At 38.8% G+C, this 16486-nt stretch overlaps 1 protein-coding gene across 5 annotated transcripts in view; it reads right to left on the bottom strand.

Moving 5' to 3' along the window:
• Window positions 1-16486, bottom strand: part of Dgkb (diacylglycerol kinase beta) — a 757709-nt gene that overhangs the window by 28553 nt on the left and 712670 nt on the right. The gene's annotated exons all lie outside the window — the stretch shown is intronic.

Here is a 16486-nt window from a genome sequence, read left to right as displayed (position 1 = left end):
CATAATCAGCTTCTAAACGCTGACACCATTGCATACACTAGCAAGATTTTGCTGAAAGGACCCAAATATAGCTGTCTCTTGTGAGACGATGCCGGGGCCTAGCAAACACAGGAGTGGATGTTCACAGTCAGCTATTGGATGTATCACAGGGCTCCCAATGGAGAAGCTAGAGAAAGTACCCAAGGAGCTAAAGGGATCTGCAACCCTATTGTTGGAACAACATGATGTACTAACCAGAACCCCGGAGCTCTTGTCTGTAGCTGCATATGTATCGAAAGATGGCCTAGTCGGCCATCATTGGAAAGAGAGGCCCATTGGACTTGCAAACTTTATATGCCCCAATATAGGGGAATGCCAGGGCCAAAAGAATGGGAATGGGTGGGTAGGGAAATGGGGGGCGCTATGGGGGACTTTTGGGATAGCATTGGAAATGTAATTGAGGAAAATATGTAACAAAAATATTAAAAATCAAAAAAAAAAAAAAAGAAAGAAGGACCATCCAGAGACTGCCCGACCTGGGGATTCATCCCATAAACAACCACCAAACCCAGACACTATTGCATATGCCAACAAGATTTTGCTGACAGGACCCTGATATAGCTGTCTCTTGTGAGGTTGTGCCAGTGCCTGGAAAATACAGAAGTGGATGCTTACAGTCATCTATTGGATGCAACACAGGGCCCCCAATGAAGAAGCTAGAGAAAGTACCCAAGGAGCTGAAGGGTCTGAAACCTATAGGAGAAACAACAATACGAACTAACCAGTGCGTTCTCCCCACTCCCCCAGAACTTGAGTCTCTAGCTGCATAAGTAGCAGAGGATGGCCTAGTTGGCCATCAATGGGAGGGGAGGCCCTTGGTCTTTCGAAGATTATATGCCCCAGTATAGGTGAATGCCAGGGCCAGGAAGTGGGAGTGGGTGGGTTGGGGAGCAAGGGGGGGGGGAGGTTATTGGGGACTTTTGGAGAGAAAACTAGGAAAGGGGATAGCATTTGAAATATAAATGAAGAAAATATCTAATAAGAAAAGAAAAAATTCTGGGCATTAAAAAAATGTAAGCACCTTCATGATTGCATCATTACTACAGTGTTATCTTTATTATTAATATGAGATTCATTAATAAACACTTGACAAAGGATCATTTAAGTAAACAGCTGATATTTTTTTCTTGGTTTCAATAAAATTAATTGGAGTTTCTTATTAATTTGTATTTAATGAGTTGAACATCATTATCTTATTTAAGGGTTCCATTACTAAGAAAAAAATGACATGTCCAAAATCAATTTGGGGAGAAGAGGGTTTATTTTATTTTCCAGCCTTAATGTATCATCTAGGTAAGTCAGGACAGGGACACAAGGAAGGCACCTGGAGGCAGAAACTGTAGCAGAGCCTGTGGAAAAGTGTGCTTATGGGCTTGCTCCTCCTGGCCTGCTCAGTTTACCTGCTTAGGCCACCTAGGATCACATGCCCAGGGTGGTACAACCTACATTGTTCTGGTCCCTCCCACATCAATCATTAATTATACCAGTACCCCCAAATTAAAAATACCAGTACTCCAACAGGCAAATCATATGGAGGGGCATTTTCTTATTTAAGACTCCCTCTTCCCAAATATGTCTGTTTGGTCCATGTTGACAAAAGCAAATAGTAGCCTCTTGTTTAATAATATTCATTTTGTTTACTCTACAGATGTGTGAGGATGGAGTGATTAATGCATGAACACTTAACTTTCTTACACCTCAAATGAAACCTGTGATACTGTGTTCAACATTTTCAAATAAATAGAAACCGTAAATTATTAAATTCTCTGCAGGTAACTTTTATTAAGAGTCATTAACTTTATCTTTTATTTGAATTGAGTAGGATATCTAGGAAACACTCATTCTTTTTAGGTATTAATACCGCTGATTAACTCTTTATAAAAAGTTTGCACTATACTAGTTTAAATCCTAATCTTAATACATGAAATTAAAGCAAGTGGAGCAGCAGCTAGGCTCAGATCTGGTGATACATCTGATGATGATCTCTAATTATGGGAAGAATTCTGTCCTACACAGTAGTCTAATGGTACCTGTTGAATAAAGCAATGTCTCTAATCTGAACCAGTCTAGAGAAAAGCAATAGAATTTGACCTACATCCGTGTTTTGATGCTATTAAGACCTGATGCTTCTCTCATATCTGTCCTCTCTCTCTTCAATCACGACTATATCTAGAATTCTTTTAATACAAGCAGTTGTTTTTCTTTTAGAGATTGCAGTCTTTTATCAACATTGTACATTTATAAGGTATTGCACAATGGGTATACTTTTCATTATGTTTCTTGCTATTACATATTTGTCCAGTTGGTTTTTCCAATTCTTATTGAAAAGTATGAAAAGGAGAGATTATTATTTTTAGATAAATGAAACCAATTTCCAACACTGAAACCAACAACTCTTTCAAAATAAGTAATAACTGACTACTTTAATTATATTCATAATGTTTAAATTAAAAATATTAAGGCAAAGATCTAGAGATAGGTAATTCTAACTATAAACAGAATTTGTGATAACATTAAAATATAATAGGGCAATAAAAATTCTTTAAAATATTTTTGCCTGAGTCACAATCAAGTTTAATCAGTTTGGCATTAATTAAGCTCTAATAACAGAGTTCAGTATCTTTCCTAAGTAGTGTTATCCATTTCCCGTTCATCCAGTTTGAATTGTGCATATTACGGTGTCATCATCATTTTAAAACATACTGAGAAAATGACAGAGCTGCAAAATTAAAATAAATGATTAATGGTATTTTTTTCATGCTTTGTACTAATAGGTATTACTGGGCTTTTAAATTAATAGAGCTGTCAAGCAATGAACCAAAATGGAAATTATATATTCCAGAAACACCTAAAGATGACACTTTGGAATATTTTAAATCTTAATGAGGAGGTACAATTGTTTTGTTCCCCTGTAACCACCAGAAATTAATTGGAAATTAGTCACAACCAATGCCTTTATACCCAACATCCCCAAATGAAGAGACTATGGTTTTATGCCTTGCTATTCTTGTTTAAGGGCCAGAATGCACATAGGCAGTAAATTGCATTGTCAATTACAAAAAAACAACTGTTGTGGAATTAGGAAAAATTATGCACAGGTAAACAGAACTAATTAATGCATAAGTAACAAGGGAAAACATAAAATAATGCCCAGCTAAACACTAACTTGTCAGTCTTTGAAAGACATTTAAGTTTAGAAATGTAAATTTATGCAAACTCTTTACCAATTAAGTCTTAGGTAAAGGATGTTTGTACTGTATTTAACTACTTTTGCAGCAGTATTTCTATTAACACCTTAGAATAGGTAATCCTCCCATAAAAGCAATTCACTGCTTGTCCAAATGCTTTACATGTTAATTTTATATTCTTCCAAGTATAAAAAGACTGATACTCATTAAATAGAAAAATATTGTATTTCTTTTAATAGGGAGTTACCACTACTATATTTCAATATTAAGCTCAATGTCATTTCTTTTGTGATTTTGATATGTATGTATATATGTATGTATGTATTTATTCATTTATTTATTCCCTTAACAGTGTCATAAATGTACATGGTGATTTTTGCCCCCTACCATTTGTAGGCATCAGTGGCTATACTATCAGTGGACAAACTGAGGTCTCTTTCTCTTCCTCTAGCCTGTTGGTAGTGAGAGAATTGTGTGTAGGCCCAGTCCAATTTCTAGGCACATCAAAAATATTCACTATTTGCATTTTCTACTTATAATGTATGGATTATTCATTTTCATTCACAGCTAAAAATATATTTGCTCCTTGCTGGATTCCTTCCACCCCCTTCTAAAGTAAGCCATTAGAACCGTACAAGATTCTCTAAAACTAGTGTCTGTCAACTCAGGGAGTGTTAAGTTACAGTAGCTATATAACTTTTAGTGGGAAAATAATATTCATAACAAACTCTCCAGACATTTGTTACTAGAAAAATATCAGCCTGATACTTCAAACATTATTTAATAGTATTTTAAGTTACTCAATTTAGTGTAAGACAATAAGATTCAAGCTAGGCAATTTTAGTGATAACTTTGATATCACTACTGTATTCTTGATAAATTCTGATGTGAGTTTTTTTAGGTTATTATAAAGAATATTCTGCCTTATTGTGACATACTGTGATTTTCCAATAAGTCTATAAGCAAATTCCAGTGGAAAACAACAGCAAAAACAACACAATTTTGCTTTTTGTATGCTGTGTCCAAATCTTGAACCTATGTCAGATTTTATCTGATCACAGAATCATATGGGTTTTTGTCTTCAATACTATCTACAATTATGGACCATTTGTTCTATATATGAAATAGAATGAAGTCAGGCATGGCAGTACACATCTTTAATCCAAGTACCCAGTAAGTCTAGGGAGGCCGATATCTGTAAATTCAGGGAGAGCCTAGTTCTACATAATAACTTCTAGGATAGCCAGGGCTATATGGAAAAATCCTGTCTCACAAAACCAAACCCAACTACAAAATTCCTCAAACCCAATCCAACTAAACACTAGGAAGAACGTTTAACTGCATTAAATCAAGTGTGTAACATATACCATGAAACCCTTACTGCCTCTTTATTTGTATCGCTAAGAACAATTAGTAATAGTCTCAACAAGCGTCCAGTATTTATTTGCTATGTGTAGTAACTGCTGTCAGATAATAAAGTTTTGGGCTGGAGAAATGGCCCAGAAGTTAAGAGCACTGACTATTCTTCCAAAGGACTCAGGCTCAGGTCCCAGAACCCACACTGATATTCAAAACTTTCTGTAATTCCAGTTTCAGGAGATATGACACCTTCACACAAACATACATGGAAGCAGAAGACCAATGTAACTAAAATAAAAAAAATAATTCATATAAAAATTATAAGTCATTTTAAGAAGCCGAAGTAACTTTGATATCTGGAGGACATGGATCTGATAGATGAGACCTTGGGCTCTGGCCCTCCTTCATTTTCCCCCAGTGCGATGGAGAGACACTTTCCTTCCAACGTAGCTTTTCCCTCTCTCCTTGCAGAAGTTCCATAAAACGTTGCTTTCAAGGAGTGAAAAGTATTTTTAACTTCTGACTGCATGCAATTTCTGCTAAAGTGCAAGAAAAGTTGACTATTTCAGTTGCAGATGCCAGCTTGCTCAAAATAACATTTAAAATAGTAAAACCTAGAATGGTTTTTAAATAAAAACTGATGAAAAGTTGTTAACAAAATGGCCGAGATTCTGTCAAGCCTTTCTTAGAATTTCAAACTTGTCTTTAGTCCTCAGGCTTGTGGGTCAGTGAACTTAACCAGTAGACCCAACGTTATATTTCAAAAAACAAACAAACACCCTAAAATAACAAAAACTAAAGAAAATGTATCTACCTGTGGTTTTGGTGTTCAAGTTTGTCCTGATCTGTTCTTCTGTTCTAAATCTTTCTTGTGTATTGTTATTTTGACAAAAGCAGCTTTTTGGTGAAAACTGATTCCTATTGGGGTTTGACTTTAAGAATATCTGTTGTTTCTTAAACAAAACAAAACCACCCAAAGAGCTGGGAATTTGCCTCAATTCATAAAGGGCTTGGCTAGAACATGTGAAGCCCTGGGTGTGATGAGCCCACAATGCATATAACTAGACTCAGTAGCACACTCATGTACTCTCAGCTGTTGAGTGATAGAGAATAGCAAATGAAAATTCAAGGTCATTCTTGGCTACATAGCCAGATGAAAGCAAGTCTGGTTATAATTCCATAACATCATGTTTAAGTAAAAAAGAAAACAAAAAGTCAAAAGCAATATACACATATACACACATAAAGTACAACAGGTACTATTATGCTAATATACTCTATGAAATGTCTATGTACATGATATTCTCAAATAGAGAGCAATTTTACACCTCTCAACTTTGCATGGGCCTTTGAGAAGATCATTAAAACAACTCCTTCTTAAAATGGCTTGTGCTAAGAAGAACTTGCTGACAGAAGCCTGATGTAGCTGTCTCCTGGGAGGCTATGCCAGAACCTGGTAAATGCAGAGGCAGATGCTTGCAGCCAATCACTGGACTAAGCAGTGGGTCCCCAATGGAGGACTTAGAGAAAGAACTGAAGGAGCTGAAGGAGTTTGAAAACCCATAGGAAGAACATCAATATGAACCAATCAGACCCCTGAGACCACCCAGGGACTAAACCACCAACCAAAGAGTACACACAGAGGGACCCATTGCTCCAGCTGCATATGTAGCACAGGATGGCCTTGTTGGACATCAATGGGAGGAGGAGCCCTTTGTCCCTGGAGGACTCACTGCGCCAGTGTAGGAGAATGCCAGGGCAGGGAAGCAGGAGTGGGTGAGCAAGTATGTTGGGAACAAAATAAAAGCACCCCCCCCCCGAGGCCCGGGGGAAGAAGGGAAAGGAAAAGGGGTCAAATGTCCAGCCAGAGTTCCTGTGCTCTGGGCAGGAGGACGCAGGCAGAGCTGTCGGACACTTTTCCACTCGCCACTGTGTGATCATGCCTGACCCACGTGGCAGGGGGGTGTGGAGAAGGGGAAGACCCCGATTGGGAACCCCTAGGTGACACCCTGTCACCCCGGGATTATAGGAGAGAGGGATGAGGAAAGGAGTTCCCAACACTGGCGAGAGAGGCGCAGAGACTCTCTATGGTTTAAGAGCTTTATTAGAGAGAGAGAGACAGACAGAGACAGAGACAGAGAGATAGGGAGGAGAGTGAGGAGAGAAAGGAGAAAACAAAGAGAAAGGGAAGAGGAGAGAGAAGTGAGAGAAGTCAGAGGTAAGGGAACAAAGGAATAAGAGAGTGAGGTGGAGACCTAACAGCCCCCTTTATGATCTTCACTGTTGCTAGGTAACTGGGGAGGAGTTTAGCCTTAAGGTCAGAAGCTTGGGCCATTGCTTATGTGACTATTGACCATGCTTCTCTTGTGGGGGCTGTGGGAGGTGGTACTTTAGGCAGAGGCCAGAGTACCAGGAGCATGAGGGAATGCCTACTGTGTAATGAAGGTGAATTATGACCATTGGGTTCACACCTCAGCTCAAGTGGAGACTGGAGACCAGCCTGAATTCCCCACTCAAGTGGGTGAGCACCGTCATAGAAGCAGGGGGAGGGAGGATGCGATAGGGGGTTTCTGGAGGGGAAACCAGGAAAGGGAATAACATTTGAAATGTAAATAAATAAAATATCCAATAAAAAAATGGCTGTGCCAACACCCTGCTTCAGGGCAAAGTCTCTGTGTGGCAGGGCATCTTCCTGGACTGCCTGCCTATTGTATAACAACACTTCTCTTTTTCATCAGCTATATGCAGAAAAACTTTCCGAGCATGTCATTTTCTCTTCTTTTTATCCTTTGGCAAATAAGTGTAAGGTGCATAAGACATAAGTAGCACAAAAAACAGGTTGGGAAAGTCTTGTAATTGCCTGGTAACCTTCAATAGCACTAAGCCAGAAAACCACAGTCATAAAGTCTTCCTTATTCTCTATGTCCAACAGTCATGGAAAGGGCTCTCTCCACAGAGAAATCTTCAAAGAAAAATCCTAAGTTCTTACCTAAATCATTACTGACACACCGAAATACCTGATCTCTTAGTGTTATCTGAATAGGTAAGTGAGAGAGTTAATGCTGTTATCATGAGTTATTTTCATTCAAACAGCGAGATAGACACTGTCTTAAATTGCCTACATTCAGGGCTAAGGTGTGGAGAAAAAAAAATGAATGAAAAATTTCAAAATGGGTAAGATTTTTTTAACAGTTTTAGAGTATTTATAAGACTTGTTTAGTGGTTCTGTAAGAGATACGGAAGTGGAAAATATATTGTGAAGTTTCCAAGTCAGCAGATGGACACTTGTGGATGATAATATGCTGGGATGATGGAGGGAATTTAAACAGATCTCAAAACAGCCTGAGGCAATAAAACTTGATGCAGAGGGACAGGGTCCCTCCCTCAGAGGCACTACACTGTCCCTGAAAGTACCACAGACCCAGGGCAGAAAACTTGAGGCAGCTATCAGAAGAAGCTCAAAAGCAAAACAGTCAGACAGGGGAATAATTCAGAGCCACCCACCTATCTTGTTCTTCCTGGCTTTCATTTAAAGACAACAATTTTATTTATAGAAGACAGGATGCACATAAAGTACATGTAGAAAGGCTTAAGAGAAATCTTCTTTTATTCACTCATTGGGTAAAAATGAGAAACCTTCACATCAGAGAGTAGTAATGTCCCTTTTGTTCCCCCAAACACCAATGCCTCCCATCCTGATTCTTTTTCAATTGCATGACAGAGATAGCTACCAAAAACTCAAAAGAGGAGAAACCTTCTTTGATAAAGAAATTACAGCCCCACAAGAATGAAGAGTACTGTCTACCTGAATCTCCCACACCCTCAGAGTAGGCTCCATTTTAAGTGTTCAGCATGGCTATTTCTTTTCTTGTCTGTTTGTTTTCTAAAGATAGAAAGAAAGAAGTTGGGTAGTTGGATGGGTAGGAAGGTAGGGAAAATTAGAGAGGAGATTAGGGAGGTAAAACTATGATTAAGATACACTGTATGAAAAAAAAAAAGGGGGGAAAATCCAAGAAATTAAAGCCTTAGGTTTTTAGGTAGAGAAGTAACTCAAAAACCCCAAGAGCCAAGCATGACTGAAGTCAAGAGGATGATGATCTTAGAAATCTATCCAATAAAGATATGGATTACTAGGCTGGCAGTGCTCACACAAGAGTCAAAGAGTTTCTAAGAAACTCCAAGTACCAGGCATGAGAAACCTTCTATTGAGTTATTGGCCAACATAGTTCAAGAGACACCCAAAATTTTATAAGCTATCGCTCTAATTAATGGTTGCTTCTCAGAGGGTGAAGGAAAATACCTATGTATAAAGACACCAAACACATTGGACACAGAAATCAGATAATTTGAGCTGGATCTGAACTAAAAGCCTCCTTACTGAGGTCTAGCTTTTATAATACCAGAAGTTGCTATGGAAGAAGCCAGGGAATCTTTTGGAATCTTTAAAGGGATCATTAATCCTATGTGGCTGTGATGCCCTTGAAACAGTAGTTAGCACACTGAGAGAACTGTACAGGTGCAATTGTGGTACTCATATCCTGGCAGTAACCAACACCTGTTTAATTGGACTTAAAATCCACTCAACAGGTTGAAAATGATGCCTACCACTGAAAACCTAACCAGCTACAGATAGCCACTTATACTAAGATCCAGGATCCTAGAGGAGAACCCACGACTGTTACTTTCCTAACTGCATTCTAAATACTTCTTATACTCACAGAGAAATTTAGTTTTCATCCCTCATTAAGGAAAATTCACTTTTCAGCAGATAGAGACAGTTATAGAAGACTATCACAGCAGAGTAACTGGGAAGAGTAGAGGAAAGGGAAACTATAATCATGGCATCTTGCATGGGAAAAGAATTTATTTCCAATAAAAGAAAACAAACAAACAAACAAACTACAGTCAAGATTATGGAAAAGTATGCCAATCCCTCATACTGGAAAGCATCAGGAAGAGGCTACAGCTTGACTGACAGCTTTCTTGGAAACCAGAGAACCTCAAAATAGAAAATGTGATTTCAGGTACAGCACAAAAGGAAGCTGAAACACCAGGAAATCTCTTAAGTACTCCTACAGTCCACAGTGGCTGGTCTCAGTGCTGGGAGGATTATTTTATTATTTATTTCTTTATTTCTTTCATTTATTCACTTTACATTTCATTGTCAACCCCCCTCCTCCCTGTATATTCTCATACAGATCCTCGGGGAAGGGGATTTGGGCTGGGGAGTGATCAGGTGCAGGGAGAGCAGAGAAGAGAGAAAGGAAGTCACTGGTAGGCTAGGGATGGGCTTCTCTAGGAAGTGCCAGAGACCTGGGACATGGGGAGGACCCAGACTGACTATGGGGGTGACTCTAGCTGATACTCCTAGCATTGTTGTATGTGGATTCCACTGCTCTGGGTATATGGATATATGGATAGCTACTTCCTTTATCCAGCCAGGACACCCAGTTGAGGGATAAGGACAGTAGCCTACCCACAAAACCCTCTGACCGAAAACGTGACCCACCTCCAACTTGTCCAAGGATAGAACAGAGACAAAGGAATTGGCTAACCAATGACTGCCCTAAATTGAGACCAATCTCATGGGTAGGAACCAATCCCTGACAATATAAATGATACTCTGTTATGCTTGCAGACAGAAACATAGCCTCTCCTCTGAGAGGCTCCACCCAACAGTCAACAGATACAGACACAGAGACCCACAGCCAAACATTAGCTGGAGCTCAAGGAGTCTTGTTGAAGAATTGAAGGAAAGATTGAGGGACACAAAGAAGTCAAGGACTCCACAGGAAGACTAACAGACAACTTACCTAGACTGTTAGGGACTCCCAGAGACTGAACCATCAAGCAAAGAATGAGCATATACTGGACCTACCTCCCCACATATATAGCAGAAGTGTAGTTTCTTCTTCATGTGGGTCCTCCAACAACTGGAATAAGGGCTGTACCTGAATCTGTTGCCTGTGTGTGGTTTCTGTTCCCATAACTGAGCTGCCTTGTCTGGCCTCAGTCAGAGAAGTTGTACCTAGTCCTCCAGCGGGAAGGTATGAGAAGGTGATAGAGTGGGGGGCTTCCCCTCCTTAGAGGAGACGGCAAGTGAGAATCAAGGGAATATTTGTGTGAGGGGGTGATGGAAAGATAATTTAACACTGTGGCAATGATACTGAATTGTACTCAAAGGAGAATAAAGAGACATTGAATTTGGGGATCATAGGAGTCATAGCTGTACAAGAGTGGTGCACAGTGTTACTAGGAGCAGCGGTGTGATTGATGACTTTGGTTGGATTGAGAATTATAACTCAATGACCATTATCAAATAATGATAAAAATGCTATTTGACAAAAGTTGTCTCTCTGCTATAAATGACACAGTTTAGTTACTGTCTTAGTCAGGGTTTCTATTCCTGCACAAACATCATGACCAACAAGCAAGTTAGGGAGGAAAGGGTTTATTCAGCTTACAATTCCATACTGCTGTTTATCACCAAGGAAGTCAGTACTGGAACTCAAGCAGGTCAGGAAGCAAGAGCTGATGCAGAGGCCATGGAGGGATGTTCTTTACTGGCTTGCTTCCCCTGGCTTGCTCAGCCTGCTCTCTTATATAACCCAAGACTGCCAGCCCAGAGATGATCCCACCCACAAGGGGCTTTTCCCCCTTGACCACTAATTGAGAAAATACCCCACAGCTGGATCTCATGGAGGTACTTCCCCAATTGAAGCTCCTTTCTCTGTGATAACTCCAGCCGGTGTCAAGTTGACACATAAAACCAGCCAGTACAGTTACATTGGAAATCAAAATGGGGCAAGCAGGTTTCAAGGGCAGAATATAGAAGGGCTCAGGAGAGCATCCATTTCTAAATGCTTCTAAGATGATTTGATGTCAGCTATGATTGTAATGAACATTCAAATTTTAAATCTTGCCATTTCACCACTCAATTATGATCTGTTCATGACTTTCTATTCTCTGCAATATGGAAGAAAGTTTCAGCAACCCTTTCTTGTCCTTAATCATAGAGAAAGCAGCAAGATTATGTCATATTAAAACTCTATGGGCATCATGCTTTATGAAGGTGTCAAAGGTAATGACTAATACACTACTATTAGCTATCAAAATTTTACATCAGTTACAGAAGACAGTCTTCAGGATATGCCCAATCAATATACAACCAACAACACAGAAGTAACCAGAGAAATGTAAGCTTCACCATACCAGGAAACAGAGGATTTAATCTTTAGAGATTGGGAAAGTATTCCTTTCATGATACATTCAAGCTCTTTGCTTTGAGAATATAATGAATAAAGATAACTCAAAATAACTTTAACATGTATTTAGATATGAAAATATGTGAATGAATTGCTAGCCAAACTACATTATGTTCAGTGAAAGAAGATTTAGTAGAAAGCATGTTTTAAAATGCTATACTACCCCAAGAAGTATTTAAGAAATTTATAAATTCAAAGTTTACTTGGTACTGGCAACCAAATTATGCAGGAAGAGGAGTTTTTGTATCCTGAGAGTACATGGAGGACCCAAGCAATGGCCCATGACTACAGGAAATTTATGTCTACATAGGGGTGGGGGTAGGGAAATGACTGTACTTTTAACATGATGTGGTTGGTGCTATCACAGGCAGCAGATATGGAGCTGATGTTTGAGGAAGTGGGGAGATAGAATGTGTGTGTATGTGTATGTGTGTGTGTATGTATGTATGTATGTATGTGATTGGACAGATAATCCCTGCAACAGGCTCTGTGGAGGAGAAAAAGCAAGGACTGTCTCAAAGAACAAGTTGTGCCCATTGTAAGGAAAGGAAGAAAAATTTATCCAGGACCTTGTGCAGTACATGGAAAAGAGGAAGTAGAAGAAAAAACTACTGAAAAGAAAACGTAATGTGTGTTCATCCAGAAACCTATGAAAAATTCTAAGAAGATAGGGTTATAGTGAAATTATGTTCCACAGTGAACATATTAAGGAGAATAATCCAGGTAAATGAAAAGGGGACAACAATTGGGATGGGAGAAGGAGTAGGTGTAGCCTTTCTCTAGAAGTCAGACATAGAATGACATTTAATGGGGCAAGTTTAAGATGGTGGCTGTAGTGTTGGAAAGAAAGGAAAAGATTGAAGACATGGAATTATGTAATTAAGTGGACATATTTGTTGATTTAGGAGATATTAAATATGATGTACAAGAACTCAGATTTCCAGCTCTGGAATAACTGGGTGAGCCATGGTCCTACCTGCTCAAAATAATGCAGAAGAGCAAGACCCATTACTATTTATAAGGGGGAGTGTGCAAGAAATCAGGTACCCAAAAAAGGGGAGAGAGAGCCTGTAGAGACCATATCCAGTGGATAGCCATGGCCCCTGTTTGAGGGATGGAGTCACTCACCCATCTCAAAAACATTAATTCAGAATTGTTCCTGTCAAAAGGAACTCCAGGGACAAAGAGTGGATCAGAGACTGAGGGAAAGGACATCCAGAGACTCCTCCACCTAGGGATCCATCCCATCGGCAGCATCAAACCCAGATGCTATTGTTGATGCCAAGAAGCACATGCTGACAAGAGCCTGGTATAGCTGTCATCTGAGAAGCTATGCCAAAGCCTGGCAAATACAGATGCAAATGCACGCAGCCACCATCAGTCTAACTGTTGGGACCCCAATGAGGAGTTAGGGACAGGACTGACTTAGCCACTCCACAGAAAGAACAATAATATCAACTAGCCAGAGCTCCCAGAGCTCCCAGGGACTAAAACACCAACCAAAGAGTACACGTGGAGAGACCCATGGATTCAGCAGAGGATGGCCCTATCTGGCATCAATGGGAGGGGGATTCCTTGGTCCTATGGAAGCTCAATGACCAAGTGTAGGGAAATGCTAGGGAGGTGAGTGGGAGGGGGTAGGTGGGTGGATGAGCACCCTCATAGAAGCAGGGGTGACAGGGGAGGGGATAGGGGTTTAAACTGGGTAGGTGGATAACATTTGACATGTAAATAAATGAAATAACCAATAAAATAAATAAAAGTCTATCAACTGCAAAAAGTGGGGCATGTCAGGTGCACAGATAGGAAAGGAAATCTGTGATGGTCACTGCCTGATCCCATTGTTCTATTCAATCTTCCTCCACTTTCTAGGCTGCCCTTTGCCTTACATGAATGCATGGCTAATAAAGCCAGTATGTTCTGTGTGCTCAGGAGGAAAAGTTAGAAAGTAAAAAGAGGCTGGAGAGTTCAGATTATAGGCAGCTCGTCCAAACCATCCATGTCAACATGTATTCTTGTCTCCTGTTTTAAATATGTTTACTAAAATGATGAAGACATTGGTACTAGGCTAAAACCCACTCTTTGTTACTGTTGTTAACACTAACATATTATGATCACAGGGCTATTTGACTGTTTATAAGTGGGAGAATTTAAAAAGTCATGAAAGGAATTATAAAGTAGGAATTTAAATTTCTCTTTTTTGCTCTTCTTGATATTTGTAATGCAGCTCTGGTACAATTTATAAATAAACATTACTTTGGTTTTTTTGACATTACTTAACATTTTTCATTCTGATAAAACATTCAACCTATTTTAATGCCATTTTAATTTCACTGCTGCCAGGAAAATTTTCATTGTTAAACAACTATCACTACAATCCATTTCAATAATCTATATTTTCTTGATTTTATAAAAATTATATTAATTGATTTAAGACTCAAGACATATGCATTTTTTGCCCTTCTCCACCATCTATGCAATTCAAAAGAAAACAGACCTTCTGGTTTCTCTAAAATTATAGCTAGAGAAACTCCTTCATAAATCGAATATCAGCTTATGGATATTTAAATTTAGCAAAGAATTTTAACATTCTATAATTTCTTATGTTCTGTAAGAAAAACATTGAGCTATTTTATTGAAGGAAAAAACCCTCTCTCTAGTTAAGCTATACAACTGCTAAGAATATTAAATATTCTCTTCAATTAAAATAAAAATTTAAAGTTCAAAGTCCCCATGTGGTTCTAGGAAAAGTAGAATATTCCAAAATTTAAATTAATAGTAATAAACCTCAGAGTAGTATAGTTCTTGGCCCACTGTAAGCTACAATAAATGTTTTAAATGAATAATTACATTTATAAAAAGAGAAATTCAAATTTAAATTGTATAAACTTATTAATTTGACAATTATAGATCATAATAATTAGTAAGTGAAGTGAGTATCCTGCTACTAATTGGAAGAAAAGCTCAAATCAGTGTCAGAAGTGCTTATGGTAGTCAGTTAAACCTATTCTAACAATTTAATTAAATATCTATAGACATAGTCCTTGCAGAGCTAGAAACCAAAGCTAAGTGCCTTGCACAAGACCTTACCCAGGAGAGCTCTCCAGGCACCCAGGACTTTGCCACTTTAGGATGGCTGTAGGAAGAATAAAGAATTTGCAGCCCCCTGGGGTCCAGCTGCATGGCTTTAGTCACTACTCTGCTATAAACTAGTACTGTAGACTAAGACAAAATGTTTTAGTTTTCCCTACTCAGTGAATTGATTCATAAATATGGAGTTAAATGTAATTTATGTGTGTGTGTGTGTGTATGAGAGAGAGAGAGAGAGACACACACATAGACAGAGACACAGAAAGAGACAGAGAGAATTAGATCTACTGATCAAGTATTTTGATAACTTTGTATCTGGACATGTGAAAGTCTTAGAGCATAATGTATCAGGGGTCTTTATTCAAGACCACTGTGTCATCTGAAAGACTGCAAAGAAGTTTGGTTCCACTCTTTTTGCTTTATTTTTACTTATTCTCTTGTGAGCATGACTCAGTAACAATGGTCTTCAACTAAAAGTAAGAGTACTAGTGTTCCCTTGACCATTGCCATCCTACCTAATAAAAAAATGATCACCACCATGACTACAAATTTACCAGAATCTCTACCATAAACATCATAACTACTATCATTGTTTTCTCGTGTATCATCACCATTATCATCGTTCTGTTACCACTAACATTCCAAACATCAATGCTCTCACCAAGAGCACAATTGCCACCACCATTAGTGTGCTTGCTAGTTTTGTATCAACCTGACACGATCTAGAGTTATCATAGACGGATAGTCTCAACTGAGAAAATGTCTCCACAAAATCAGGCTGTAGTCAAGTTGATAGAGCATGTTCTTCGTTAGTTATTGATGCAAGTAGACCAATCCCATAATGAGTTGGCAGTCCTGGGTCTATAAGAACACAGGCTGAGCAAGCTACAGTGAGAAAACCTACTAAGCAGCACCCCTCCATGGCTTCTGCACCAGCTCCTACCTCCAGGTTCCTGGCCAGTCTAAGTATCTATCTTGGATTCCTCAATGGGCTGTGACTTGGGATATGTAAGCCAAGTAAACTGTATCCTTCCCAAGTGGCTTTTATTCTTGGTGCTCCATCACAACAGTAACCTTAACTAAGACAATTGGTAATTCTAACAATGACAACACTTAATGTTCCTGAGACTATAAGTGTGAACATAGTAGTGCCATTCAGAGAGTCTACAGAATACCAGATGAAGCACAAATGCATAAAATCTAGTAAGTGAAAGAAGAAAAATGAAGGATATTTGTAATTTACAGTGAGAGATAGAAGAAAACACTTGAAAACCAACAGTCAGATGCTGATGGGAAACTGGATGTCTAGACATAGAAGAATAAAACTAGATTCCTGCCTTTTACCTTATAAAAACATCAATTCTACATGTATCCAAGATATTAATATAAAGACATAAAACTCTGAAACTGATGAAGGAGAAAGTAGGGCAAATACTTAAAATAAAAGTTTTGGCAAGAACTCCATGGGTAGGACTTTCATTATTCGGGAAATAATGTCAACAATTAACAAATGGGAATTCACACAATAAAAATGTTTCTGAACAT

The sequence above is a fragment of the Mus caroli genome, unplaced genomic scaffold, assembly GCF_978045245.1.
Source record: "Mus caroli unplaced genomic scaffold, Mus_caroli_1 scaffold_14, whole genome shotgun sequence".
Taxonomy (NCBI): Eukaryota; Metazoa; Chordata; class Mammalia; order Rodentia; family Muridae; genus Mus; species Mus caroli.
The sequence above is the reverse complement of the archived record's forward strand: the minus strand, read 5'-3'. Positions and strand labels throughout refer to the sequence as shown.